This window comes from Anopheles merus, chromosome 2R (genome assembly GCF_017562075.2).
Source record: "Anopheles merus strain MAF chromosome 2R, AmerM5.1, whole genome shotgun sequence".
NCBI lineage: Eukaryota > Metazoa > Arthropoda > Insecta > Diptera > Culicidae > Anopheles > Anopheles merus.
In genome coordinates this window covers 5878698-5896443 of record NC_054082.1, presented here as the reverse complement: position 1 = coordinate 5896443, position 17746 = coordinate 5878698, and the positions used below count along the sequence as shown (strand labels likewise).

Sequence of the window (17746 nt, the reverse complement as noted above, 5' to 3'; positions counted from 1 at the left end):
ACAACACAGGTAAAAGGCTCTCGAGAAGCTCGAGAGAAGGGAAAACGGACAGTGCGCGCCGCGTCCTATTCGGTGCTAGAAATAGAGTTGTTATGCTAAACTTAAAGCGCAAAAGGTGATGTTATCGTTTGTTGTGTTTTTGTTTCTCTGTTTTTTTTTTCAATTTCGCTCCCGCCACACCTTTTATGTGCAGGCGGAGGTAAAGGAGCTTGATTGATGCTACCATGCGGCCTTCTCCATCGATCAAAGTTTACAACTTCACGGCAATGGCACCTTTTGTGGCTCCGCTTAATCTTTACGCCCAATCGGGGGGAGATCTTTTCGTTCAGTCGTAATTAGGATGGCTCTTCTGGATGAGGTGATCGTCAAGCACTATCACTTTCGTCCGTTTTCTCTCTCTCTCGACCGTGTCAATTTAATTTAACGATTTTGATCGAACCGCGCGAGGTCAGTTCATTAACGGAGTTGCGCTCTCGGACTGCCAGTAGCGCATAATGTAGCCAAAACTACGAATGATGCAACCGTGTCGGCGATTGTTTCCTTTGTGATAGTGTTGTTGGGAGGAGGGGGGCTACAGGACAGGGTGGGTGGCACGTAAAGCATCGCCGAAATTAAGCATCGCGAAATGGTAGTTTATTGATAGTTTTGACATTTCGGTGGTAGAAGTCACGTTTGATAGGGGTAAACAGGCGTGAAATATGGCTGCCACGGTTTGGTGATACTTTTAGCGATCGTGGCTGGGACATTCAAGGTGTTTTACTGGTGTGTGTGTGTGTGTGCTTTGGAGATGGCACACTGGGGAAGCATTAAAGTTGCGCTGCGATTGGTTCATAATGGACATTTTTGAAGATGGCAACGCCACCATAAAAATAAATATTTGAGACATTCTGTGTGGTTTGTTTTTTGCTGCGTCGATAAAAATCCCGATAAATAAAGAGAGTTAGCTACAGACACATACATAACCACCGAATAGCGTGCTTAAGTATGGGCTTTTGATCGATCGATTAATCCCATTGCGCGCGACTGTCGTGGGCCGCGTGCGATGGTCAGCGCAGTGCGCGGTGGCTTAGGAGGACAATAAAGTTAAATAATTTATGTACATGCGATCAAGCACACCCACGGGAGGAAAGGGTAGCATGTGCATAACCACCACCAACACCACCGCCACCACAACCACTGCCATAATGTCACGCTCAGCAAGGGCGGAAGTGGCGCTTTGAAGTTGAGATGAAATCTGTCCCAACCCGCAAACCGCTCCTAACCAGTATCGCCCAGTGGAGGAGGGCTCGCTAGTCGCTCGCTCACACACACACACACACACACACACACACACACACACACACACACACACACACACACACACACACACACACTCAGCTCAGGTAAATGGTGAGTTTTATGTCGCTTCAAGCAGTCTCACCCCGTGTCACTTCCTCTCCCCACAGAGCAAACATACATCCACATGCGGCTGAGATTTTCAATGTCAAAGTTAATTACCTCTCGCGGGGGCTGTCAAACTCTCCAACACACACACACCGGGCGACACCGAGGAGAAACCGAGGAAAGGAACACAAAAAGGGCAAACCCCGGGAACAGCCCGGTTGGCGGCGTGGGTGTGCTGTGTGGGTGGGTGCATCGTTTCGTTTTGTTGCTGTTGTTGCGTTGCTACCACCACCAACCGCCACAGATTGCCGATAATTATTTGTAAATTTTATATCGTGCCATTTGATGCTAATGATGACGCGCTGACAGTGAGCGATGGGCCAGAGAGACGACGAAACGGCCGCTCCTCACGTGCGCCCGTGTGAAACCGGATGTAGCAGCGGTGGGGCAAGAGGGGCGGAAGATAGTGTGGGATTGGGCAGAGGACAAACCACTGCTGTAACGCGTGCGCGCAAAGCGATGCTGCGATGCGGTTCGATTGCAATTGCGCGCGAGATCGTTAAAGATGGTGGCGAAGAATTGTACAGGGGATTGCACACTCGTGGCGGCCAATAATGTAATGGCCGCAATTTTCACCCTTTAAAATGTAATTTAACAACTTGACAGTGTTGTAGCACTCGACCAGCTACCATCTCCATGCCATGCTTGTACGGATGCGCGAAAAACGTAACAACGTCGGTAAGGCATCACACCTGGGGCGCTGACTGAAGTCTCACAGCCAACCAGTCACCACCACCACCGCGCGAGCGTGATTTATCATTCTGCTCTGCAATGGCAGCACGTGACCTTCGGGGGAGTCGCTTCCAGATGTGTCAACAGAAATGTCTTCTTGCAAATGGAGTGCAGAGTGGTTGACTGGCACTTGTGTGGGAACGATCGCAAGTAAAGCAGATCGGCACAGCACTTCGGGCTTAGATCTGCAAGCTCACCGAGCACAATTGGACGCGTATCCGTTGCCTTTAGCGATGTCTTCTGAGGTGAAGTAGAAGGGGATGGGGGGGGGGAGGAACAGAGCAGAATGAAAAATACACACCCGTTGCCACTTTGGCACTATTTATGGATGAATTTGATTTATACTTCCCACCGATATTAAGGTCAATGCTGCAACGCGCTGTGTGGCGGCAGCACGACGGTGTGAGGTGTACGGTTCACGACGACGACCACGCGCGATCGCGGTGCCGGCACTACGCGGCTGCGCATTCGCTGCCGCCCGGCCATCATAATCCACCAAGAATTGGGTGGAGGCGCTGCTTAGTGCAAAACAATCGGTCGGCTAAGCAGACTACACTTTCCATAAACCCGTCAAGTTGGCATTGATTGCTGAAGAGGAGGAGAGGGTCAACATTTGGACAGTCGACTAAAAAACAGCTCACCAGAGACACCTTCGAGAAATTCGCCCGAGATGGCGCCACTAAGCCAAACGCAACCGAACGGCGCAACAGTCTGCGAGTATAGTGTACTCTTCGTTTTTTTCTGATTCATGGCCAACTTTTGCGCCATTGGAAGTATGTTCGTGTGTGTGTGCATATTTTTTGTCCTCCCTTGATGTCTTCTTCGCTGGGGTTGGAAAGAAGCAGCGATGCCTGCCAGCGCCTGTGTGTATGCAGAAATGGTTCCAATGCGGTGCGGGTTTTTATCCAATTTGAACCCTCCGTTTGCGACGCATCTTCCACACCGTGTGACCCCCCGGATGAACCGGCAACAGACGCAACTTCATACCCTGCATCCATACGCTTCGGTAATGCAGCATCCGCGCGGTCCGTTGGGTTGCTTTTTGCTGCTTTTTGGAGGAATTTTGTGCGATTTTTGCTTGTGTTGCCTTCTACGGTGTCCTCCTCCTTGGCTTGTGTTTTTGTTTGGCCCCCTTCCTTACTGTGTGTGTGTGTGTTCGTTACGCTACCACAATTCCAATTATGCGGCACTTAATCTCGGTTTCGGAGGGAGAGCATCAAGACATACGGCCGCATGCTTTTTTTTTTTTGTTATGCCTGTTGGAAGGATTTAGTGGGTCCGTTTTGGAGCTTCTACCGAGGTGACTATTGTTTTTTTTTCGCTTGGTTGCAAACAAAATAGCTTTGACCGAGATTTACCAAGCCGGGGCAAGGCTAGAAGCTCGGTGGGAATCGGTAGAAAAAATCTGAATAAAGCGATGAGCTTAAAAAGCCCCCAAAAAAAGGGCAGACTCGATGGCGTCCCATAGGTGACAGGGAATCCGGAAATGTTCCCAGAAGGTCGCTGGGCTGTGTGACGTGTGGTGATTTATGCGTTAGGCTAGCGCGGTGGCCTCCAGCGCCAGCGAGCATTTGTGGAATTTTTAATTAACAGCATTCTATTGACCTTTTCTGTGTGTTTTTTTTCGTAACAAAAGAAATGGTTCAGAATCGTTTTTCCCAACGCTCAAAACCGGGGGGACACTCCATATTTTCTTCATCGATTCATTTTTATTAGACTGCAGCGCCCTTCGTACCTTTCCCCATGCCCATTTTCCCGTTCCCGCACTGAGCGATGGCGTTTAATTTCTTTTCCTTCGACACTTTTTGCTCTCCGAACTGTTTCCCTCTGTGTTGGTCTCGGCCTCAGCAGTGTATGGTCCCCGGACGCGCCGTAATGACGACGCCTCGACGCCACAATAAACGAGAGCACGATCGTCGGCGTGTCGACGCAAAAGTGGTGTATGTGTGTGCTTGTGGTGCGATTGTTTTACATTTCAGCATACTTACCGCCACATTGCTGCTCCCCCCTGCTGCTTGTCAAAGGACGGCCGTGCTCGCCGAGCAAATGCTCGTTTGTGACAAATCAATTATCTCAATAGGGTCTCGGGCACTTTCTCCCTCTCACCATTTTCTCACTGGCGTATGGTGTGGATAATGTTCAATCCGCGTCTCTGCCCCTGGTTTAAGAATCAGCCGGTCGCTTTGGGCGCCACTGCAGTCTGGGAAGGCGATAAAGCAGCTCCATCTGTTAGGGCAGCACGATCGGAAAGCAGGGGGTAGGCCCCGTGTGCCTGGACGTGCCCGACTGTACGAGCATCATTATCGCACATTGTTTCTTTTTCGAAGCCATATTCATGCGGGAGGTTGATAGTCTTTGTAGTCATTGTAATGCATAGAACGAGCTCCAATGCAGCCTTTTCGTTCCATTCTAATGCTAGCAAGCTGTTCTCCACGTACTCCAACGACAATCTCTGTCCTCTGGCTAGAAATTGACAGCAGTTTGGAGTTTCAAAGTCCAACACATCCCGCTGTGGACCACTCCAAAGGCCCCGGACATTCGTTAATTGTGATGTGCTTAACAAATGGGATCAATTTATTTACTGTTCGTAACTGTGAACTGGCAACAAAAATCGCGAGACTCTTTTACTCTAGTTTACCACCCACTTTTGTCCATTTCCCCGTCCAGCGCCACCACAGAACACAGAATCGTGCAAATTATGCGTAACGCGCTCGCTCGTCGTGGTGGTGGTGGAGCAGGAGAATGATAAAACTCGTGGGCGAAACCTGTGTGCGTTGCGGCTTTATTCGCCACACTCCATCCGTGAATGTTTTGACGTTTGAAATTATCATATTTTTTTGTTTTGTTTAGTTTGCTCCGCTCGCTCAAAATCCGGAACTGGACAGGGTCCTCTCCGATTGCCCGGGGTGATCATTTGTATGTACATGCGTTTCGAAGGTTGGTGATATGTGCAATGTGGTCGTTGGTTGTGGGCACGGTTTTTTTATCGTGTTGGGCTGATCTCGAACAGACACACGACATTATTAATGACTTCCTCTCGGCTGTTGATGGGCGTGCGTTCGTGTGTGTGTGTGTTTGGTTTCTTTTTGGAGAAGCCTGTGTGCCGGCACTGTCCCCCCGGATCGTACCGGCAAAAGCTGCACACATCACCGTGAGCGATACCGATCTTTTTCGAATGCTTTTCGATCCAAATTTGATGCAAATGCGCTCGGCGAGGTTGATGAAGATCAATCGTTTAAACGGACCGTTTGCCCGGGCTGCTTGCAGCGGCCGTATCTTTTTATGGGACATTTTTTAAGGCAAACGCTTCTCATTGTGTTTTGGAGGAAAGGAGTGATTTATGGAATCGTCATTCCATCGTGTGGCTCAATATTGCAGGAAGGAGCCATCCGATCGTATCAGATCGTTTGATCGTCAGACCAATAAAAACAGGCGTAGATTTGAGACGAAAACAAAAATAAAAACACTGTGTTAAAAATGAATTGGAAAAGAATGGCCATTAAGTACGCTTGGAGGCTGCTTGAGTCATCAATTTAGCCTTTTAGCGAACAAAAAAAAAATCGATTTCTAAAACAATAAAATCGAAGTAGGAGGAAACATTATACGTCTGTTGTGACCAAGAAAGCAAATAAGAAACGCATTATCGTTGTGACGGTTTAATAGCATAGTTTGCATAAATTAATTCTTTTTCCAGGCAGGGTGGTCCTGAAGAAGGTAATAATGTCAGAACGGCAGAGAAAGTTTGGGGAAGAAGAGAATGCTCTGACTTTCGGAGGAGGAAAGCAAATAATGGATTGATTATTTTTGACCAATTTGTTTTTGGTATGAGCAGCCAAACAGAAACAATGGAAAGGCCTAACTGAAAAACAAGTCAAACTAAAGCAACCTTTTAATGGAATTTATGAATGTTTAGGCCCAAATCACCAATCCATCATGCGCTCCATCAGGGGCCAATTCACGCTGTCTGAGCTTAATTCGAACCGTTTGTAAAGCGCACAGTGCCACTCTCCCGTAGAACGGATTCCATTATCGTCAAACTCGAAGCAAACAACCAAGCAAAAAAAAGCCATCAATTTGGTTGCTACAGCCCACTACCCCTCCAGCCGTAGCAAAACATGCTGCTGGGCCTAAATTTCGGTGACATTGTTGCGTCGAATTTCTTCGCACGACCTTTTGCCATCGTGCACGCCTTTTCCTGCATTAGCATATCGGCAGACGTTGGTGTGTGTGTGTTGGCTTTTCTAGGAGCGTCTAAGAACGTGTTCCAGTCAGTCAGATCTCACAAACATATCCGGCGCTTTCTTCGGCTTGCCAGTTTTTTTTCCGCCCAAACATGCGCACGTACACCAAGCCGCCCACAGCTTCCCTTTTGTTGAAAACAAACAACTCTACCAAGGATCGGTTTTCCGCACGTGGAAGAGGGAGAGGGTCAAATAGAACACCGCCGTACCCTCCCCTCCCCCACGCAAGAACTTCACCGACGCTGTCACTTGTCCTCGCCTGGCCCCTTACCGGTAACTGATAGGTATCAACTTTCTTGTTTGAAATTTTCTCCCTGACAGGAGCATAAACAGGCAAGTGACAGTTGCTTTTACTGTTTAGTGTGTTCGTTTGTGGTAAGTGTAAGCGTCGCACACAGAAATGGGAATCGCTTTAATCAACTTCTTAACCAGCTCGGTCGCAGTGCGCTCGACTAACGATCAATTAAGCAAGTGTTACACAAACAGGCCGTTGCGCCGAGCAAGAATGCAAAACCGAAAAAGTGGAAAAAAGATAAGCCAGCAGTAGGGAGGAATGAAAGTTTTTTTTTCGTTTTTTTCTTCTTCTTCTTCGCCCTCTTCTATTGTGTGTGTGTGAGGGTGTCGTTTGATAACCCCAAAGGCCGTACGGCGCCACACCGTTGTGGCTGTGTGCAAAATGGATAAAAACCGTCTCGCAACCGAACGCCGGGGCCACTGGGCGATATTAAATAACACACCCGGGATTTTTTTTTTATTCGCGCAATATTCCACTTTCCCATACACACACACACACACACACGATCGTTGTTCCACATGTTGTTCTTCTCGAAGTGAACGAAAAAAACCTCCCTTTCCCGAGGGGGGGTTTTGCGCTATTTTTGAATTGCGGCAAAAACGCGTGCGATCTTCGTGCGGACGGACGCTCGAACTCGGTATCTCGCAGCAGCACAGTCACACAGTCACACAGTCTGTGGTACGTTACGGCGGGACCCTGGGACACCACCGGAAAGAATAACAACAGTCGGCCGTCGTATGTTTACGACGCAAACAAGTAAAATCGCGGACGACCTTTGGGTAAATAATGTTCGCTCGAAATGAAAAACCGAAAAATCAAAGTCATACTTCTGGTGCTGCTGCCGTGTGTCCTGCTTTCGATCAATGTTGCTGCAGTATCCCGCTGCGCTGGCTCTGGCTTAAATCATTAAAAATAGCATTTCACATCGGTATCAAGCCTACCAAAAGTTCATGAGAGGAAAGCGGCAACGAAAAAAAATTAACGGCCGAATCACACCGACATGTTTTGATCGATTCCAGTCAATGTTTTGAAAAGCGACGGGGGAAAGGGAAATCGAAAGAATATGATTTTGATCGTACATCCCCCGGGGTAGGCGAACAACGGGTTTTGTGAGTGGTTTTTCGCGGAAGAATAACAATTCTGAGTAGTCAGATTGCGTAGTATATCTGTTCATTTGATTTTTCCAGTGAAACGTTGCGATTAAGTGAGTAAGAAGTCGCAAGGTCCGCTCAAAAGTGGACGCTTATCGATGAATTTCTACGAAGCACCAGGTTGCTCCATCGAGCGTGACAACCATGTGCTCAACTTGTGTTTGCGTGTGTGTGGGTGTGCGTGTCTTTATCAGTGGTGACACTTTACCGCTTGCTTAAGTAACGGAAGTGCATCACCTTCGGACACTTCAACCAAACACACACACGTACATAAGTCACACAAATCGGTCATCACCGCTTGTCGTCCTCTCGCGTAGACGCGTTGGCGCAAGTGCGTTTGATTATGCAATATGACTAATGGTGGTAATGGTGGCGTTGGAGGTGGTGGTGCCGCATTTGGCAGAGGGCTCGGACCCGACACGGCCACGGAGCCGGACCAGCGTGTTGGCAGCGGCTGGATGGCACACATTTTACTGATGGAAATAAATATTGTTTCCGAGCGAGCCGCTCGCTCGCTCGTTCGCTCGCTGGCCCGGCTGGTGCTGTTACATCTGTTTGAAGTTCCGCTGGATGGAAGCAGCTCATGTGCAAGTGTTTCAGTGGGGGGGGGGGGGCAAGGAGGTGGCTAAAGCTAAAGACACTTCAAATGCAGCTCACAGCAACAAAGTGCATCTATAAGAAGCACAACAGCAACAGCAGCAGCGGGGAAGCATACAGGCGTTATTGAGGCATGCTAATTTTTGCATTTCAAAACGAACGCGACGATTCCTTTACTACGTACGGCGAGTGTTAGAAATGTGTTGGAAAAGCAGGCAACATCAAAAGCATGGGCACAGAACGATGCAGAACGGTGCACGGTAGTGTGTACGTGACAAATTGCACGTTTGACGGAGTAGAGAGACTCTTTTTCTGTTTGGTTTAGTAAAACAAAACATTCTACAAAGTGCATGGAAAAAAGTCAAAACAATCGAGCCTATCACCGAATCACTCGGGCTCTTGGCTGCGTCTACAGACTTTGTCTCCTGTCGCCCCATGTTCGTCCCGCGTTGAACCCAAAAATGTAGCGGGTAAAGATCGCTTAATGAGCGTATTCAGATTATCATTCGCTTGTGCCTTGTGTGCCAATCTTATCACTTTCTCAAGTTGGCAGCATTGGCAGCATCATGGCAAACAGCGGCGGTAATGCTGATTATCACCCCAAAGGAGGGAAGGGAAACGCCATCAATAAAAGGTCATTAGCGGTGTGACCACAAAGACATCTGCTAGCATTGGGAATGTTCGCTGGTACGATAAGCACTGAAGCAAGGTGAGGAGGATGCGTGCTGAGACGCGGATGCTCACTACCCACATACCAGAGGGTGTGGAGGTAGGTCACCCGTGCTGCAAGCAATGGGTAATTACTTGGTTCATCTTAACCGAGATCAGAATCACGTCTGCTCTTGCGCGACAAGTGTTTAACCGATTCGAGGTCCGACGACGACGACGACGACGGCTGGCCGATGCCTATCGTGCACACCGTCTGCCCCCGGCTGGCCGAGATATGAGGGCGAAGATGTCGACCAGACCGTTTGTCTGGGGCGGGTTGCGCTTAGTTGCAAATTTAAGTGGAGGGGGCAGGAGTTCTGTGCTATCTGGCACCATTAACTAACACACTAACAGTATTGCTCTTAATTAGATATTCGATTTGCGGTCGTTAGCACCGGTAGAATGGTTAGGTTTGTATAAAAAAAGAGTTTGTATTGAAAAAAAGGCAATTTTTAGGCTCTCAATATAGTTCATAGTTGGCTTAGTCATGCGATCGTAGGCAAAGATCAGCATCGGCAGTTATAAATCGCTTCTATCTTAGTATGTCACCTACCACTGTGTCTACTGTGTCTGGCTTCAAAAACACAAAAAAATGTGTGTTGCTCTTTCATGTTTGATTTATAACCGAGCCCAAACCGGGGTGCTCCGCTGTGGAAAGCAGGAAATAGGGAACAAAACAAACCAGATGGTGTAACCCCCCGAAAAGCAACCAAACCCCATTTTTGACAGCACCGACCGCAACGCCCATATGTCAAAATAAAGACAAAAATAGTGTTCATATGTCAAAACACAAACCCCCAAGCAGCGGGAGATACACTTATCAGCGTCTTGCGATCGCCAGCTCATAAATTTCTTATTCATTGTCTTCGATAAGCCCTTGGCAGATTGCAAACGGGGGGGGGGGGGAATGCGCGACCAGATGTCGATCGCCCAAACAGCGGGGTTGGGTTTTGCAAGGGTCTTTTCGCATGCAAAAAAACAGTCTACAAAACTGCACGCCCAGCAGCACACATGAGCTGTCGAGGCTGTGTGGGTAAAGGTGTGGTTGAGCAAATGGCAACAAACCGCCCGATCGCGGATCTCCCCCCCCACCCCTCTCCAAACCGATAGCGCACGCACACACGACGACGCCACCACGTTAAGACGACCTCTTTCAGAAGCTCGAGTGCTAATCTTCGAGACACGATCTTGTCGATCGTGCAGCGCGGGGCAGGAGCAAGGAGCCTTTTAGAGGGGGGGAGGAGTTGTTGGGATTGTTGAAATCTGACGGTGGTAACGGTGGTTGTGGGTGGTAAATGATAGACACACATACAGCCCCACACAGGCTCGCACATTTTATGTTCTTGGGGGTTTCACCTCGTACTTGCCCCCTGTGTGTACTTCAATCATGTGTGTGTCTGTGTTGTCTTCTCTTCCTCCGTGCGCTAATAGCCATCAACCTAATTTGATTTGATCGAGCCTGGGCTAGAGGGGGGGATCAGAGACGGGGGCGGTAGAAGGAAAGCATGCGCGATAGAAATGGAGGAAGATGTGATGGTAGGCAGGGCAAGTTTATGTGTGGAGAATGCTAATAGAAAATGAGTGTGTCGCGGAGCGCGGGGGGGGGGGAAGAAAATCGGACCCCGGCGAGGGGTTCATTAAATGGCGCGCGCGTGTGTGTGTGTGTGACGCGTAGGAGGAGACATTCGTGCGAAGGCGAAATGGGTTTGTGGCCGCGTGCATTGCATGTGCGATACGTGTGTTTGTGATTGAAGCGCGTCCGATCTTACCGGAGTCTTGCCGGGGTGATCATGCTTACAGCTACCCGGCCGTTTCAAAATGGTTGGGAAGCACTGTTTACACAATCGATGCGACTAATTGCCGATTTTACACCTTTTCCCGAGCGACAGTTCCGATGTATCAGGTGTCTTGATCTTTGCCCATCGATCACGACCCATCGATTGGCGAACTCAATCGACAGCTGCCGGCGAACAACGGTCCTACTGCCTGCCCGATGTCACCCTTCATGACACTGCGCGGCGGGTAATTTGATTCTAATAGAAGTCCGGCTTGCTTCAGTATCCCCTCTTACCCCTCCCCGACGAATGCAACGATCACGTGTCTCTCGCTCTTGCAAGCGACGATGCTAGTGGCGATGATGATTGAAACAAATATGAAATAGATTGATTGAAGTTGAACTTCGGTGCGCGCGCAGTGCAGTTCCATTGAGGAATGTAAACGGCTTGAGCCGCTCTGCTCCGCTCCAGTGTGTTTGTTTGCTTTCGGAACCTCCCCCTAACATCTGAACCTAACCTTAAACCGGGCGGACACCAGGGACAGACCTGTTTTGCTCGTGGAATTCCAAGAACGAGATCGTAACGTTCGATTGATTGTCGATGGAGTGAATGAAAATGAATGACCAGCCCCCATTGCGACACACACCTGTACCCGATGTGTGTGTGTGTTTGCATCAATGGAGTGTACATTGCAGAGTACATTAAGTTGTTGCGACTTTAAGAACTCCAGCAGAACCTCGCACCGGAGGACTTTTATTGCGTGTACTAGTAAGTGCATCATCGTGTTGAATATCTGTGATCTTTACGCGTTTAATACATTACCAATAGCCACACTCCGATCGTTGAGTCTCCCGGTCTCCGGGAATATCTCAGCAGGCACAAAATCTTAAGATCCGTAAAGAAGCTGTCTCAATCAATTCCTCAAAGAGATAATCATGCGGATCAAAATTCTGCAAAAGAGAACCAGCAACGCTCTAGCATCCTCCAGCTTCTTCCTAAATTGCGAGAAAATTTGCATGTTTTAAGCCACCAGAGGCAGTGTGGAGAAGAACCGCTGCACGCGCTTAAACGCAAACACTCGCTCCCAGCAAGAAGCTACTCCTCGCACATCCACATGTCCCATAAAGTGTGCTACTTTATGTGCCACTTTATGTAGCCGGAGGCGCAATCTTCTCGCACCATTATCATGTGTGGCTTCGGTTGATGACGACCTCCACTGGAAGGGCAGTGGTGGGAGTGGGGAAATATGGGGTGCTTTAAACGACCCGATGCCTTTCGGGTTTCTTGGAGGTAGATAGAACGACCTCCTGCCTGCAGTAGTAGAGGTGGGTGAAGGGGTAGATGCGCGCACACACACACACACACACACACACACACACTTCCTTTTGCGGACTGACAAACCAGCGTGTGCGTGTGGATCGAGATGCGTTTTATTAATATGATTTTAATTCCAGCACTTGTGCCATGTGCGCCAAACCCTTTGCGCGTCCGGTGCAGGCAGCAGAGATGACCCGAGAGTGGTGGTGACGGTGGGGTGGGAGCGCGTGTCACTCCTCCCGAGGATGCAAATTTATGCAATTCATTTACACGCTGTGTATGGCGTATGGCATCCTCTCGTGAGCTTGCGCAGCCAGCGCGATGCACTTCCAGCCGGGCCTCGCATTCATTCGGCTGCTTTATTTTTGTGATTCCGCCCATCCCCCGGGCATCGGAGAGTAGGTGAATTAAGCTAATGAATATGACCTAGGCGCTAGACTACACTCTGCCTCACTCGCGGTGCGTTGTGTGCTTCCTCGCGCACAGTGCGAACAGTTCGGTGCGTGTGCCCGACCATGCGTGAAGAGACACATTCACGCCGGGAATAATTAGGGTGTGTTAGGGGAGTTTGCCAAACGACTACAAATGGATTACAGTGTAGCAAATCAGAAGGGTGTGTTCCAGATTCCGATAGCAAACAGCCGAAGGGGGAAGGGTGTAATCGGCAAACGCTCTTCGACAACAAATTGCCCCAAACCCGGTTCACATTAAGCAGCATATTTAGCATCCCACCCAAACGCGGAGCCGTCCGCCGGAAACGAAGGATTAAAGATGCAATTTGCACTTCGCCAAAGTGTTTTGTGATCGAACCATTTGGAAGTGACGTGCGCGCGGTAGCCATAAATTCTTTTTAACCCCTCTTCCACGCCACCTTCCCAGCATGTATGTGCGTGGAAAGAATCAAAAGCCTGCGCAAAAAAAATCAATGCTCTTTTTCTCTCTCTTTTAAGCAAAGGGATAAACTTCAGCCTACACATGGTGCGTTGGGGGGGCACTATTTGGTGTAAAACCGTTTTTAGCCGACCGACCGATCGGAGAGTTTATGTTTCGCGTACCACGGGGTTGGGATGCTTAATCCTTTCGCTGCGGCAACCCACCTTCAAACTCTCAACTGCTCCCCAAAGAAAAAAGACAAACGCGTCAGATTGTGTTTTTACAAAGTAAAATTAATTATCCTTGCCGTGTCCGTTCGAGCTGCTCGTGAGCTGATCATAAATCTGGGCACACTCTCGAACCATCGCAACGAATGAAGGTGCGGATAACTGAGCTTTTTCATGGTTTCAAGCAACACAAGAAAGAAAACAAAACCGGCTAGTTTGGTTTTCGGTTGATGGTCCTACGAAGAAGGGGGCGCGTTTTTTGCACCTCAAAAAATGAATGAACGAAAAAAAAGTTGTAGCGGCCAAGCGCAAGCTAGTTGTCAAGACACAGTTCGTAACGATCCGTTCGACGCCCACAACATGGAACGCTCGCCCCGCCGGCCACATCGCCCCAAACGCTCGGAGTTGCGCAGAAGCTTCGTTTTGCCGGCTGTGTGGCCAAGTGTTGCCAAAATGTTGTATGTTTTTGTAGTACACTCAAACTCTCCTTACAGTGCACGGTGGAGTGTGCAGCCCCTCGGTGCTTATGGACCATGCACCGACACGCAATTGGACCGTCTCCAATGGTCCGCCGTAATTTTTGTATTTATTTTCTTGAAACACACAAACTCGCGGGCGGGAAACCGGAAAACTGATCCGGGCAGTGGGCCAAGTAGGAGCCGGGGGTTTCAGTGTCCTTTTCATCCCGCTTTTTTTGCTCCCCCGGACGTCACGCCACATTGCTAAAAACATGCAACAAATGTTTGGGAGAGGAAAAACGGGGGAAAAAACCGTTTGACTACTTTTCTTTCGGTGTGCAAAATTGGGAAAGCTTGCCCGCTCGCTTCATTTACTGCAAATGCTCTAATCGTGAATTATGAGCACCTTCACCTCCTTCTCCTCGGTGTGGTGTGGCAATAATGATGATAATAATAATGCTCTAGGAGTGAGCAAGAGCAAGAGTCAACAGAAAAAAAAGAAGGAAAAACCACCTGTTGGACACTGTCGTCACCGTTGCTCCGTTGTCCTCGTTTGCAGCAGTGTGTGTGTTTGTAGCGTTTGCACTTCCGGTGTGTGTTGATATCCTGCGATCACTCGGTTCGCAACAGAACGAACGGCCTGCTTGGATGAAAAATACTAAAACCGAGCTGTCACAACTTCCTTCGGGCACAGTGTTAATCCTCTACTTCGTCTGCCCGATTCGGTTCATTCGATGCTGCTGCACACACTCTCTCTCTCTCTCTCTCGCTCACTCACTCACTCGAGTATCACTGTGTGTTGTTTTGCACTTTTGCCTCTCTTTTTTCTGTATGTATTTTATACACTTTGCGTTATTTTTTTCGGTTGTTGCTGCTAGCAAAAAAACACTAACACTAAAACGCTTAACATTTAGCACCAAACACACACACACACAACCCTCCCCATTCACTGGGTGACATTTTGTATTCACCTTTCGCTTTACGGTTTGCACTTCTCTTTTTCCCTCCCGGGGGGGGGGGGGGGGGGGGGGTGGTGGTTCGCACTAGCCGGGTGGTAATTCTGCTGGCCGGCGGCAGTGCCGTTTTTCACTGAGTGCTGCAACTCGCTGGAGAAGACATAAGGAATAAGAACAATCAGCCGCTAATGCCAAAAACACACACACATCTAAAAGGAAAACACACACAAACACACGCAACGCTTTGGCCACACTGCGCTCTCACTGCACCGACCGCCGAGAGGGGCAAAGTTCCACGAAAACCGATTTTCTGAAGCCGATTTTCCACAGCAAGAAGGAAAGGAGTTATGGGAGAGGAGGGAGGGAAATGGAGGGAAGTGTTGCCGGCAGAGTGTTTCTCGATTGGCGCCGGTCAGTCCAGAGCCGAACGCATGAGAGCCGGCGCTGCCGGCGGTCAGTCGATTTTCCACTCCCTGTGTGTGTGTGAGTGTGTATGAATGTGTGTGTGTGTGTGTTTTTCCTTGCTTTTCCGTTTTTACTTCACCGGCACGAAACAGCCGTTTTTTGTACAGTTGTTTTTGCCCGCTGAGTGCCAGAATTAGCATGTCACGGTGTCACGCCGGGATGGGAGACTGAGGGAAGGGTTTCCAGCATTTCTTTTTTGGCGCAACCACTCGAAAACTCAATCCTCGCTCCTTCCATTACTGGGGAGGGATTGTTCCTCTGGGGGGGGGGGGATTTCTTTCTTTGTTACTACTTGTTACTACCACTATTACTACTGCTGCTGCACCACGATCGGGGTAACACTTTCTCGCTTTTCGACTGGAAAATTCAATACCGATGGAGCTGTTATTGGTATGTGCTGGTGCGCTGTTCGATTTTTTCCTTATTTTTCTCACACAAAACACACACACACACTTAAACGTACACTGAATCCCTTTTTGTAACAACATTATTTAACTAAAAATTGATTGATTAATTATTGTACTAGATGATCCTTTTTGGGAATATTATTGATCGAAGGCAGCATGTATTGGGCTACCCTTAGGATAATTTGGAAACAAATAACTAAATTTTACTAAAATTTAAGCATCATAAATAAACATAAAAGTAAAACATTTTTTCTAAAAGCTTTTCAAAATGAGTTTTTGCACTCAGCATCACATTTGTTGACACTTGAACGCCGATAATCCTGGGTTTATCGTAAACAAATCTCAACTTGTTATCATTAGCGTTTTAAACAAGCTGCTCACTGGTCACCAACACACTGATAAGACACTTTCGTAGACTTATTAAATAATTTGTACACAAAATAGCAACAACTCAAGAAACACAATCTGTTAATCTTCCTTGCGAATGTTTTCCTCGTGGTGCAGAACACAGCTTCGCCGAGTAGGATTCGATTTTCCTACACACTGGTGCGTGTGTGTATGTTTGTGCTCAAATCAATTCATTTGTTTTCGTTCACACACTCGTCCGCGTGGATCCGTGCGTGAGGAAATTCGACTCGACGTGGCCAGGCTAGCTCCTTCCCAATTTTGCACCGCAAAACCGTGTTTGTTCGTTTGCGGTTTATTTCCGTGGTAAGATTGTTTTACTCCTTCGCTAATGTGTGTTCGGTGTGTGTTTTCCTTTCCCACATCATCATCATCATCAACATGATTTTCGATTCGGTGTCCTCTCTCGTCGCCCCCCCCACCTGAAGCGTCCGGTACTGCGGCCGACGGTCCGCTCGGTCGATGCTGACGGTCGCGACACTGAACGTGGCTGCTAACAGTTTCCCGGCGCTTTTCCGTCGCGTCACGCGCTTGGTGCATCGAGCTGCAAACGACAACAACAGGGACACGGGTTTGCGTACGGGTTTTGGGGTTTCGCGCGACAAAGCTCGCGATCCGGTCACTGCCGTCATGTGCGGTCCGTTTCGTGTGCGATTGTAAACTGTCGGGCAGCCGCTGAGTTTCGCATCCATTCGGTCGGTCGGTGCGCGGCCAAAGCGACACACACGACCACGCGCGCGCCTTCTTGCGCCTGCCGCGAGAGAGCGGACGGGCTCGGGTTTTGTGTCGTGCTGCTCTCTCTCTCGCGTAGTGACGGAGTGAGCGCGTGAATGTGGCGTTGCTGTTTAGGGTGCTTGCGGGGGACTTCGAATGCGTGCAATGTTGGCCGCCACTCAGCGCGTGGTGCAGGGTTATTTGTTGTGTATTCGTTTTGAATTGGAATAGAGCAGATAATCTTGTAATGTATCTAACCCTCGACAACTTCAGGCGACCGTTCATGGTGTCTGGCTTTATGATATGTCTCTTTCTAACTCTCATTTCGTATTTAAAGAGGCACCTGTAATTGGAAGAGAGTAGTTTTAGTAAAGGAAACAATGAAAAGCCCCACATTATGGCTCCTCAACTCGTCTGCAATGTAACTGTGTGCCTCGGGTAACTCATCGGTACATTCCCTCGCGAACCCTGCAATGGTTTACTCCACGTTGATAGCACCCCCCGGTCGCTCAGCGCAACCCCCGCGACAAATGGTGAGTGCCTGTTCGATTGGAGCTAAAAATAGCACCCCAACCAGTTGTCATCATCGGCACGGCGGCATTGGTGGACCAAAACGTCATACTCGCTGCTGATTGGCCGATCGCGAACCCTGTTACCGGCATTTGTTGTGCTGTGTTGGAAGCATGCCGCTTACCTTTTTTTATATATGTATTCATACGCGTTCCGTCGTGTGCGTTTGGCTGAGTGGCTGAGGGGGCGCGGTGCCAGCCGCGTCGGTGTGTCCGGGGTTGTTGTGTGCGGTATGTCCACCACCTTCGAAGCTAGCGCACCGTTTGATAGTGAAATCGGTACCGGAGACCGGAGATTTCGCGCGCGGGCGATCGTGCCAACAACAGCGACAGCAACAAAAACAGTAGTAGTAGGCAACGACAGCAACAACAAAAAGCGAATGAAAAGACGCGTGAGCACGTGAGAGCGCAGC

General features: G+C 48.9%; 1 protein-coding gene across 4 annotated transcripts in view; it reads right to left on the bottom strand.

The window, feature by feature from the left end:
* LOC121590919 (activating transcription factor 3) overlaps positions 1–16848 on the bottom strand; it is a 55461-nt gene extending 38613 nt beyond the window's left edge. The window contains exons 1-2 of one of the 4 annotated variants that reach the window (XM_041911102.1): positions 16473–16848; positions 14789–14923 (exon numbers count right to left, since the gene is read on the bottom strand). The gene's annotated coding sequence lies outside the window, so the exon portion shown is untranslated. Of the gene's footprint in view, positions 1–14330; positions 14639–14788; positions 14924–16472 lie in introns of those variants that run through there. The other 3 variants (XM_041911104.1, XM_041911106.1, XM_041911103.1) reach the window with 3 other exon arrangements.
* Between the last annotated feature and the right edge of the window lie 898 nt (positions 16849–17746).